At 53.3% G+C, this 9,145-nt stretch overlaps 1 protein-coding gene across 4 annotated transcripts in view; it reads right to left on the reverse strand.

The window, feature by feature from the left end:
• Window positions 1–8,942, reverse strand: part of TMEM63C (transmembrane protein 63C) — a 60,436-nt gene extending 51,494 nt beyond the window's left edge. For all 4 annotated transcript variants that reach the window (XM_086319484.1, XM_086319483.1, XM_086319487.1 and 1 more), the window contains exon 1: window positions 8,800–8,942. The gene's annotated coding sequence lies outside the window, so the exon portion shown is untranslated. The remainder of the gene's footprint in view (window positions 1–8,799) is intronic.
• Window positions 8,943–9,145: the final 203 nt, after the last annotated feature.

Genomic DNA, 9,145 nt, shown 5'->3' on the forward strand with positions numbered 1-9,145 from the left:
GCTGGAAGGGCTCTTACAGACCCTCTACCCCAAGCCCCTCCTTCCTCAGATGAGCGAAGGCTGCTGCTGGCTCGCATTTCCGCAGCTTGCAGTCTCACGGGAAGCGCTACGGCTCCACTCGGTCCACCCCCGCCCCCCCCCACCCCCCCGCCCCGGCCCCCCACCAGGCTCTCCTCATTCAGAGGATCCGGGGAATGATGAAATCTTGGACCGAGGTATCCATTTATGTCAGAAAAAGAAAGTGAAGTCACTCAGTCGTGCCCGACTCTTTGCGACCCCGTAGACTGTAGCCTGCCAGGTTCCTCCGTTTATGAGATTTTCCAGGCAAGAGTACTGGAGTGGGTTGCCATTTCCTTCTCCAGGGGATCTTCCCAACCCAGGGATTGAACCCGGGTCTCCCACATTGTAAGCAGACGCTTTACTGTCTGAGCCACCAGGATTTAGTGGGGGAAAAAATGGTGACAAGTCATCTGGTATCTGAGTGTTGGGGGAAACATCCACGCCCTCCGCAACCTGGTGAAGCTGCAGGCTTCGATTCAACCTGAGTTATTGCTGCAGTTTCCGTCTCCGTGGTAACAAGTCCGCACTGAGCTCAGCAGCGGCTGGACCCCCGTCCCCCAAGCTAAGCTGCCTGCAGTAGGGCTCCCTCCTCAGCCTCTTGTCTGATGGGCTCCTCTGCAGCGGACTGAGAGAGGGGGGCAGCTGGGATGGAGCCACGGCGGAGGAAGGCCCCAGTCCATCTGCATCCGCCAGGGGAGGAAGGTGCCCGACAGCAGGAGCGAGCAGGGGGGATGCTACGGGGCGCCGTCCCAGCCCAGCTCCCCCTGCCGTCAGAGGGGCTCTCGTAGTGGACTGTGTCGCAGGCTGGCGGGAGGCGGAGAGACCCAAGAATCTTGCAGCCAGGAGGCTGAGCCCTGGCCCACGCAGGCCAACCAGCTGTTGATGATTTGCTGCTGTGCAGACAGAGCCAGCCTTCACTGAACGCCTTGCTCTGCGTCCCGCACTGGACTAGGATGTGGGGAGGACGGCAGGGGGCTCTGCCCTCGGTGGGCACCTGGTCAGGCGAGAGCAATCAGAGCAAAGAGGAACCGGTGCCCTGCCCGGGCCTGGACTTTTCTCAGGAAGGAAACTCAAGAAACTCTTGATGGGGCTGCCTCCTGGGAAGGGAATGAGATGGAGGTTGAGGCAGGGAAAGGAAGGATGACTTTCCATGATATCCTCCTTTCTACTCTTTGGATTTTGTACTAAGATGATAACTAACCAAACCAAAAAAAAAAAAAAAAAGGCCAAACAAAGATGACAAGCACCACATGACAGTTACTACCATAGGGGCAGCAACTCCATGCTGGGCCCGGAGAAGGGGAATGGGCAGCCCTGACATCAAGGCACTCAGAGTTCCCATCTGCAAGGGTGTGTGTGTGGTGGGGGGGGAGGGTCAGTCTCTGTACCTTGGGATGTGTGGACCTACTGGGCTGAAAGTGCATCTCTACCTCCCACAGCATATAGCCTTTATTTGGATAATATGTATGGTGATGGCAGGTAACTGAACTTATTGTGGTGGTCATTTTGCAACATATGCAAATACCAGATCATGTTGTATAACTGAAACTAATATAACATTATCAATTATTCTTCAAGTAAAACAAGACAACCTAAAAAAATTACAACCTTATTTAAAAATAGGGAATCTGCAGACATACTGGGGCTTTCCGGGTGGCGCTAATGATAAAGAACCCGCCTGCCAATGCAGGAGACCTGAGAGGTGTGGGTTCCATCCCTGAGTTGGGAAGATCCCCTGGAGGAGGGCATGGCAACCCACTCCAGTATTCTTGCCTGGAGAATCCCAAGGACAGAGGAGCCTAGTGGGCTACAGTCCACAGCGTTGCAAAGAGTCAGACACGACTGAAGCGACTTATCACCAAGCAGAGATGTTAGTTAAAACGAAGCTATACTGCATTAGAGTGGGCCCGGAATTCAGTGGCTGCGTTCTTCCAATAAGGCCACATGGAGAGACACGCAGAGAAGAAAGCCACGCGCAGACAGAGCAGAGATCAGCAAAGGAACACCCAGGGTCATCCACCCACCAGAAACTGGAAGAAGCAAAGAAGGCGCTTCCCGCGAGCCTGCAGAGGGAGCACGGCCCTGCCAGCAGCTTGATTTTGGACTTACAGCCTCCAGGGAGAGGAGGAGAGCAAACGTCAGTCACCCGGTTCATGCGTTACAGCTGCCCCAGAAGACGAAGACAACGGGCCCATGCATTTGTGTCTGTGTATCCTGAGGTGTGTGTATCAGTGGGTTTGGAGTCTGTGTGTGTCTGTGTGTGCTTGGGAAAGTATTTATGGCTGCAACTTGAATTTTAGGTGTTGTGTGTGTTTTGGGGTACATGCATGTTTGCATGTTCATTTATGTGCAGTTTTGTGTGTACATGTATGTGTGTGTGTGTGTGTGCATGTGCTTTGGTGTGTTTGAGAGCTGATGTGTATACAGTCAACGATCTCTAAAGTCTCTCTTGGTCCTAACTTTCCAGAAGCCTGCCCTGGGGCTGCTGCGGCAGCAGAGGTTGGCCTTGAGGGAAATGCGGGCCAGGGGTAGAGGAGAGGGATCAACAGCAAGGCTGGGTTGGCACAGCCCCTCCTCTGGTCTAGGGCCGCCTGGGAAAGGGGGTGGTCTGCGGGGAGGGTGCCCTCCATTGCACCTGTTCTGTTGGTAAAAGGGTCTCAAGGTTAGGAGTGTGGGTCTTACAGGAGCCATATCTTGCCAGCCTGACAGCCTTCTTGGAGTCCTTCAAAAGAGCAGAGACCCCTGAGAGAGAGAGACCCCCTCCCATGAATCCGAGTTACTCTAAAACATGAGAGCAGTGGTTCTCAAACTTTGGTAAACCAGTGTCACCCGGAGGGCTGTTACACGGCAGATGGCTGGGCCCCACGGCAGAGGGTCTGATGCAGCAGGTGTGGGGTGGGGCCTGAGGGTCTGCATCTCGAATAAGATCTCGGGTGATGCCGACACTGCTGGACTGGGATCTTGCTTTGAGAATCACCGCGTTAGCGCGTACAATATGGGACGGAGTTCCTCCTCCATATCCCCCAGGCCTTGCAGCGGGCATCCACATCTTTTAGGACAGGCCCCTGGAAAAGTCAGGGCTGGCGGGCTCAATTCTATTCCATGGTCTGCCTCTCACAGTCACCCACCCACTCGTGAAATCATTTATTCAGTAAAATAATGGGCCCTGTTCCCTGCACTCAAGACACTGACAGTCTAGGCACAAGATTCCAGTGGGTACACAGATCCACCAGGAAACCAGGATGGCTCTGCCTAAATGAACTCCAGAGGCCCGCTGAAGGGATTCTGGGAGCATTGAGGAGGAGCCTTTGGCTGAGCCTGGAGCAACCCGGGAAGGCTGCCTGGGGGAGGTGTCAGCCAAAGTTAGCTCTTAAGAGAGGAACTACCGACCGTAGTCACATTAATTGAAGGCTCACTGCCAGGCACTGTGCTGAGACTTTGCAAACATGCACTCTTTCAAGACTCACAATAAGAGGGAACTATTGTTGCTGGGATTTCTTTGGAAGGACTGATGCTAAAGCTGAAACTCCAATACTTTGGCCACCTCATGCGAAGAGTTGACTCATTGCAAAAGACTCTGATGCTGGGAGGGATTGGGTGCAGGAGGAGAAGGGGAAGACAGAGAATGAGATGGCTGGATGGCATTACTGACTCGATGGACGTGAGTCTGAGTGAACTGTGGGAGTTGGTGATGGACAGGGAGGCCTGGCGTGCTGCTATTCATGGGGTTGCAAAGAGTCGGACACGACTGAGCGACTGAACTGAACTGAACTGATTGTTGCTGAAGGGAGATTTGAGCCCAGCCTGCTTCCGGTAGCCACGTTCCCAACCTTGAGCCTATGTGGGGATGGATCCTGACCTGAAGACGAGTTGTGGTGTGGAGGCCAGGGCGGGGCATTCCAGGAGGGGACTGCGTGTGCACCCATGAGGAGAGGGAGGTGGGAGCAGAGGTTTCCCCCCAGCTGGAAACCACTCCCTTGGGCAGCATTGGGGAGGGACAGCAGGGATCCGCAGAGAGGCAGAAGGAAGGTGCTCTGTGAGCACAGCTGCTCCAGTGAAGCTGGGAGCCAGATGGCAGAGGCTGTGGGTCTGGCTCACATGGTTTCCCGTGGCCTGGGGCCAGAGCGGGGACACAGGGGCCCAAGAACCACAGGGCTACAGGGCTGGGGCACTCTATTTACAGATCTGCTTGTGATGAAGCTTAGCCCCGAAGAGAGGCTAAGGGGTGGCTGGCCGGCACAACCTCCATGACTTAGGGTGGCCCCTCAGTCCCTGGCCCCCAGGCAGCCTCTGGGTGGTTATAGGGGTCTCTGGCCAGCCTTGTTACAACCTTGCTCTCACCTCTTGGCAGGGAGGGTAAGGAAGGCCACTCTGAGCCAGGCTGAATGAGTACTCAAATAGGGACCTGAATGCAGAGGATGGAACCAGAGGGTATGAGGTTCAGCTGCAGCAAGAGGTGTTCTAATCAGACGCAAGAAGAGCACTGGCCTGGGACACTCAAGGGAGAAGAGAGATTTTCTTCTGGGGAAGACACCTAACCTTGTGTCTTTGTGACAGTCTGTCTGTCTGGAAGACACACGGTGGAGATTTCTCTCTCTCCTCTTTCACGACTTCTCCAGCAAATCTCACCCATGCTGTTAGTTCCTTTTCTCCTTTCCTGCTGGCTTCCCATTTCTGTCTTCTTTCTCTGAGCGGGCAAAGGCTCCCCTGGGCTTGTCTCAGTGTTGCTGGGGGCCTTTGAGTTTGGGCACCCTCCACCCAGCCAGTTGTTCACTGAGCCCTCCACCTGCTGGAGGTGAAAGAACCACAGACTCTGCCTGGCAGGGGAGAGATCAGATAGTTCAACCAAGGCCCACATTCAAGGCAGAGTAAGGGCCATGCAATGAGAAAGATACAAGCCAAGGTGATAGGGCTGAGAGACCAGGGCCTCAGGGGGTCAGGGAAGGCTTCAGACAGGGACAGGTGGGATCTCTCGGCTGGCAGAAGACAGTGGGGGCAGTCTTCTGTCTGGGCAAAGGGGGCAAATGAGTAGAGAAAGGAAGCATAGAGGGGAATATTCCAGAAACGGCACGTTAGATTGACTTGACTGCAGAGGCTGGGTGAGAAGAATCTGGTATGATAACAGGCAGGTGGGGGACCATGAGGTCCTGAATTTCAGGCTGAATGATTTGCATGTAATACTGTAGCCAGCAGGGAGCTGTTGAAGGTGCCAGAGGAAGAGCATGGCATTATCTGGGCTGAGACTGGAAGGGAGTCCAGATTGTGCTCCTATGCTAGTAGCTCCTGAAAGGCACCTGGCCCTGATTCTGAGGCCACTGACTTCTCAGAGGGTTCCCAAGGGGAGCAGACAACTGCTGTCTCAAATGTCACTGTTTTGGTGAGACCTGTCCTGATGATCCAACCAGTCCATCCTAAAGGAAATCAGTCCTGAATATTCACTGGAAGGACTGATGCTGAAGCTGAAACTCCAATACTTTGGCCACCTGATGCAAAGAACCAAGTTCTTTGAAAAGACCCTGATGCTGGGAAAGATTGAAGGAGAGAGGAGAAGGGGGCAACAGAGCATGAGATGGTTGGATGGCATCAGTGACTTGATGGACATGAGTTTGAGTAAACTCTGGGAGTTGGTGATGGACAGGGAGGCCTGGCGTGCTGCAGTCCATGGAGTCGCAAAGAGTCGGACATGACTGAGCAACTGAACTGAACTCAACCATCCTGATGATCTTATTTACCAATTCTGGCACTCCCCCTTTTCCTTCTCTGTGTTTCCGTCACATTCACTGCCTTCTAACATCCTTCATCTGTGGTTTATGCTGTTTATCATCTGCTCCACCCTCATTGGAATGAAGGCCCCATGAGGAAAAGGCCAATGTCTGTTTTACTTGCTGCTCAATATTCCAGTGCCTAGCATAGTGCCTGGAATCCCAACAAATCCATCCATGTGTGGAATGAATCAAGAGAAAAATTCCACCCTGCGTGAACCAGCGTCTGCTTTGTCTCCTCCCTGTCACTTTGCTCCTGGCTTCCTGAGCTTGGCAGCACTCAAGCGGAAAAATCTGAGAAAATCAGACAGAATTCTGCTTCTTCCCTGCTGTGCCTCTCACCCTTGCCAGAAATCTGGGAAGATTTGGACCGTTCCTTCTCCCTTCCTCTGCCAAAAACACTTCCCTTCATCTTGGAGTAGAGGCCAGGCAAGGAAAATTTCAGTCAAGGGAAGCAAGAGGCTCGCAGGCCTGAGGCAGCCCCACCCAACAGCCTGGAAGAACTCTGATGGGCTCATTGGAATAACTGCAAATTATTTTGCAGTTACTAACAAGCGCCCACCCCAGCAAGCACTGTAGAGGAGCTCTATGCATTTTGTTCCATTTGGGCCTCCCATTAACCCTATGGAATGGGTATTATCTTCCCATTCTACAGATGGGAAAATAGAGGCTCAGAGAGCTAACTGATAAGGCCGAGTTCTTCCCACCAGCTGAGGGAGCCCCAGTTTGAACACAGGTCTGTCCTCCTCCAAGCCAGTGCTTGCTCCTCTATGGCACACAGGCTCTCTTCTGCAAGAGAAGCAGCTGAGATGCAGCGAGAGGGGCTTGCTGAGTTCTCTGTCCAAGGCATCGTCAGATCACGGAGGTCTCTGCTGGCCTCGGGCTTCCCACCTGAGCTATCAGGAGCTGAGGTTTTGGCCACTTCCCAATGATGAAGGAGGACAATGATGTCACATCTGCCACCCGACCTGAGCTCATCAGAGAGTGAGTTACAACTGTGGGCACTGCTTGCTGTGGCCTGTGGCCAGGTGTCCGATCCTCACTTCTGTGTGCACCAAAAGAGCTGGAGTCGAGGACAGGGCTCCCTGCCTTGGCGGCCCAGCAGACACCAGGGACACCAAACCTACCCCTGTGTGCAGATCCAACGCCCAACATCCAGGGCTGCTCACAGCTGGGCCATCACGGGGGAGGTGGAAGAGCTTGGCTCAACCCCCAAGCTGCACATTCCCAGCCTAGGAACACAGTTAACCCACCTTGAGGGGAGAAACCCTCCCTCTCAGTAAACATCACTGATTCCTTATGTGCAAGGAAAAGAGAGGCTTTCTGCCTTTGAGGCTCTAAAGGACAGAGTAGAGCATAGTCACTAAATAGACCATGGGGAACCATGGATGATTCTAGAGCAGGTAAGTGGATTAGGAGGTGAATCAGGCAGCAGCAGTGTGGCTGGGGGAGAACCGGCCTCTGTAATGACTCCAGCTAATGTGATGAGCACTTACTGAGAACTTGAGATTGTTTCAAGCTTTACAAATACTAACTTTAATCTTCTTAGTAACCCTAGGGTACATTGTTATTCCCATTTTACAGATGGGAAGACTGATGTACAGTGATCTTATCAGCCTTGTAGGTGGTGGCGTTGGGCACTGAACCCACCTACCTCCCAAGCCTGCCTTCCTTACTAGTATTCGTTGCTGCCTCTTGCAGTGGTCTGGGCTGGGCAGTGGGCAGGGCCAGAGGGAGGGAAGTGAAACACTGCCTATGGTTAAGACTCCTTGCCTCAGAGAGCTCTCACGTGGCCAGACCAGGAAATCATAAGGGAGATGTGAACATCAGGCACTTTGATCTGCATGGAAAAGAACTGTAGCGAAGATCACTGTTATTGATAACAGCGACAATCACAATGTTCTTGGACAACAGCCCAGACAGGATAACTTCTTTCACGGAAAAGAGATTTTAGAGACTCTCCCACAGAGAAATAATATCACAGTTATAACCTCCCTTGTCTATCCAGTCCTTTCCTGATTTTATTTATTACCTTATTTACTTAAATGGTGGCGCAGACGGTAAAGAATGTGCCTGCCATGTAGGCAAACTGAATTTGATCCCTGGGTCAGGAAGATCCTCTGGGGAAGGAAATGGCAACCTGTTTCCAGATTCTTGCCTGGAGCATTCCATGGACAGAGGAGCCTCGTGGGGTTGCAAAGAGTTGGACATGACTCAGGGACTAACACTTCTATTTACTTAAATGGAGGAGAAAGCCTCACTTTGGTGCTGACCTGGTTTTAATGCCTTCTAGTTTTGGATGTGTGATCATCACCAGTGCTCCTTTCACAGAAGAGGATGAATTTCTGGGAGTCACCAGGTAGATGGAAGGAGAGGGAAGGATGTAGGGCATGGGGTGGCTCCGGCCAGGCAGGGGGGAGGCAGCTGCACACAGGAAGGGCTGCCTGAGACCCAGGGCTTCCTGTGCTGTTTTGACGTGATTTACACTTGATGCCTCTGAGATGATCGGCTACATTTTAAATGACACTATTGATACAAGCAAGGCTTAAGAAGTTAAAAGAAATTGAGGTTGGAGTATATCAAGAGTCCTTACAGCTCCAACAGTCTGTGAAGATACCATCTGTCTTAATCTTCTCCCAAGGAAAAATTATCAAGAGGCAGTGAGCACTCAGAAGAGCTGTGTCTGACTGGGTCTAGCCTGTCCCCACACTGGGATCAGCTGGGCAAGAGCCGCTTGGGACCCTGCTGGCAGTTCAGCCTGGGGGCATCCTAGCCAGAGCCACACAGCCTCTGGCCCCCTTCCCGGGTCTCGGGAGCCGGGGTCACCTGGGGACTGTCCTCCTGGCCTCTCCTGTTAGGTTGTGGGTGTGGGAGGGCTGGAAAGGGCCTTTGCTCAAGCGATGAGCAGAGAGCTTGAGGAAGGAGCTGGCAGTAGGGACTGAGCCCTGCTGGGTGGGATGAGAGCAAAAGCGCTTACCTGCAGCAGCAGGTGAGGTCAGGGGGCTCCCAAGATGAGCTGTCACCGGCTCACCCTCCTCTTAATCAATCCCCAGGTGCTTCCAAGTGTCCTGGCTGCGTCTCCGCTTAATTCCAGACCACAAAGCAGGCTCCTCCAAGACTCTGTCGCATTGGGACAAAGAAGTGCTCTCAGTGCAGGTGGGCATGGATCCCCGTCCTCCCTGAGGCTCCTCCCCCAGCCCAAGCAGGCCAGGCCCTCCCAGGACCACCAAGCTTGTCAGCACCGCCCCGCCAGGTCTGCCTCATGGGAACTCTGATGGGGTGAGGGGCACCCTATATATGCAGCCATAAGCCCCGGTCTGCCC

The sequence above is a fragment of the Bos grunniens genome, chromosome 10, assembly GCF_055505025.1.
Source record: "Bos grunniens cultivar Pamir isolate PY7600 chromosome 10, Bosgru_T2T1.0, whole genome shotgun sequence".
Lineage (NCBI taxonomy): Eukaryota > Metazoa > Chordata > Mammalia > Artiodactyla > Bovidae > Bos > Bos grunniens.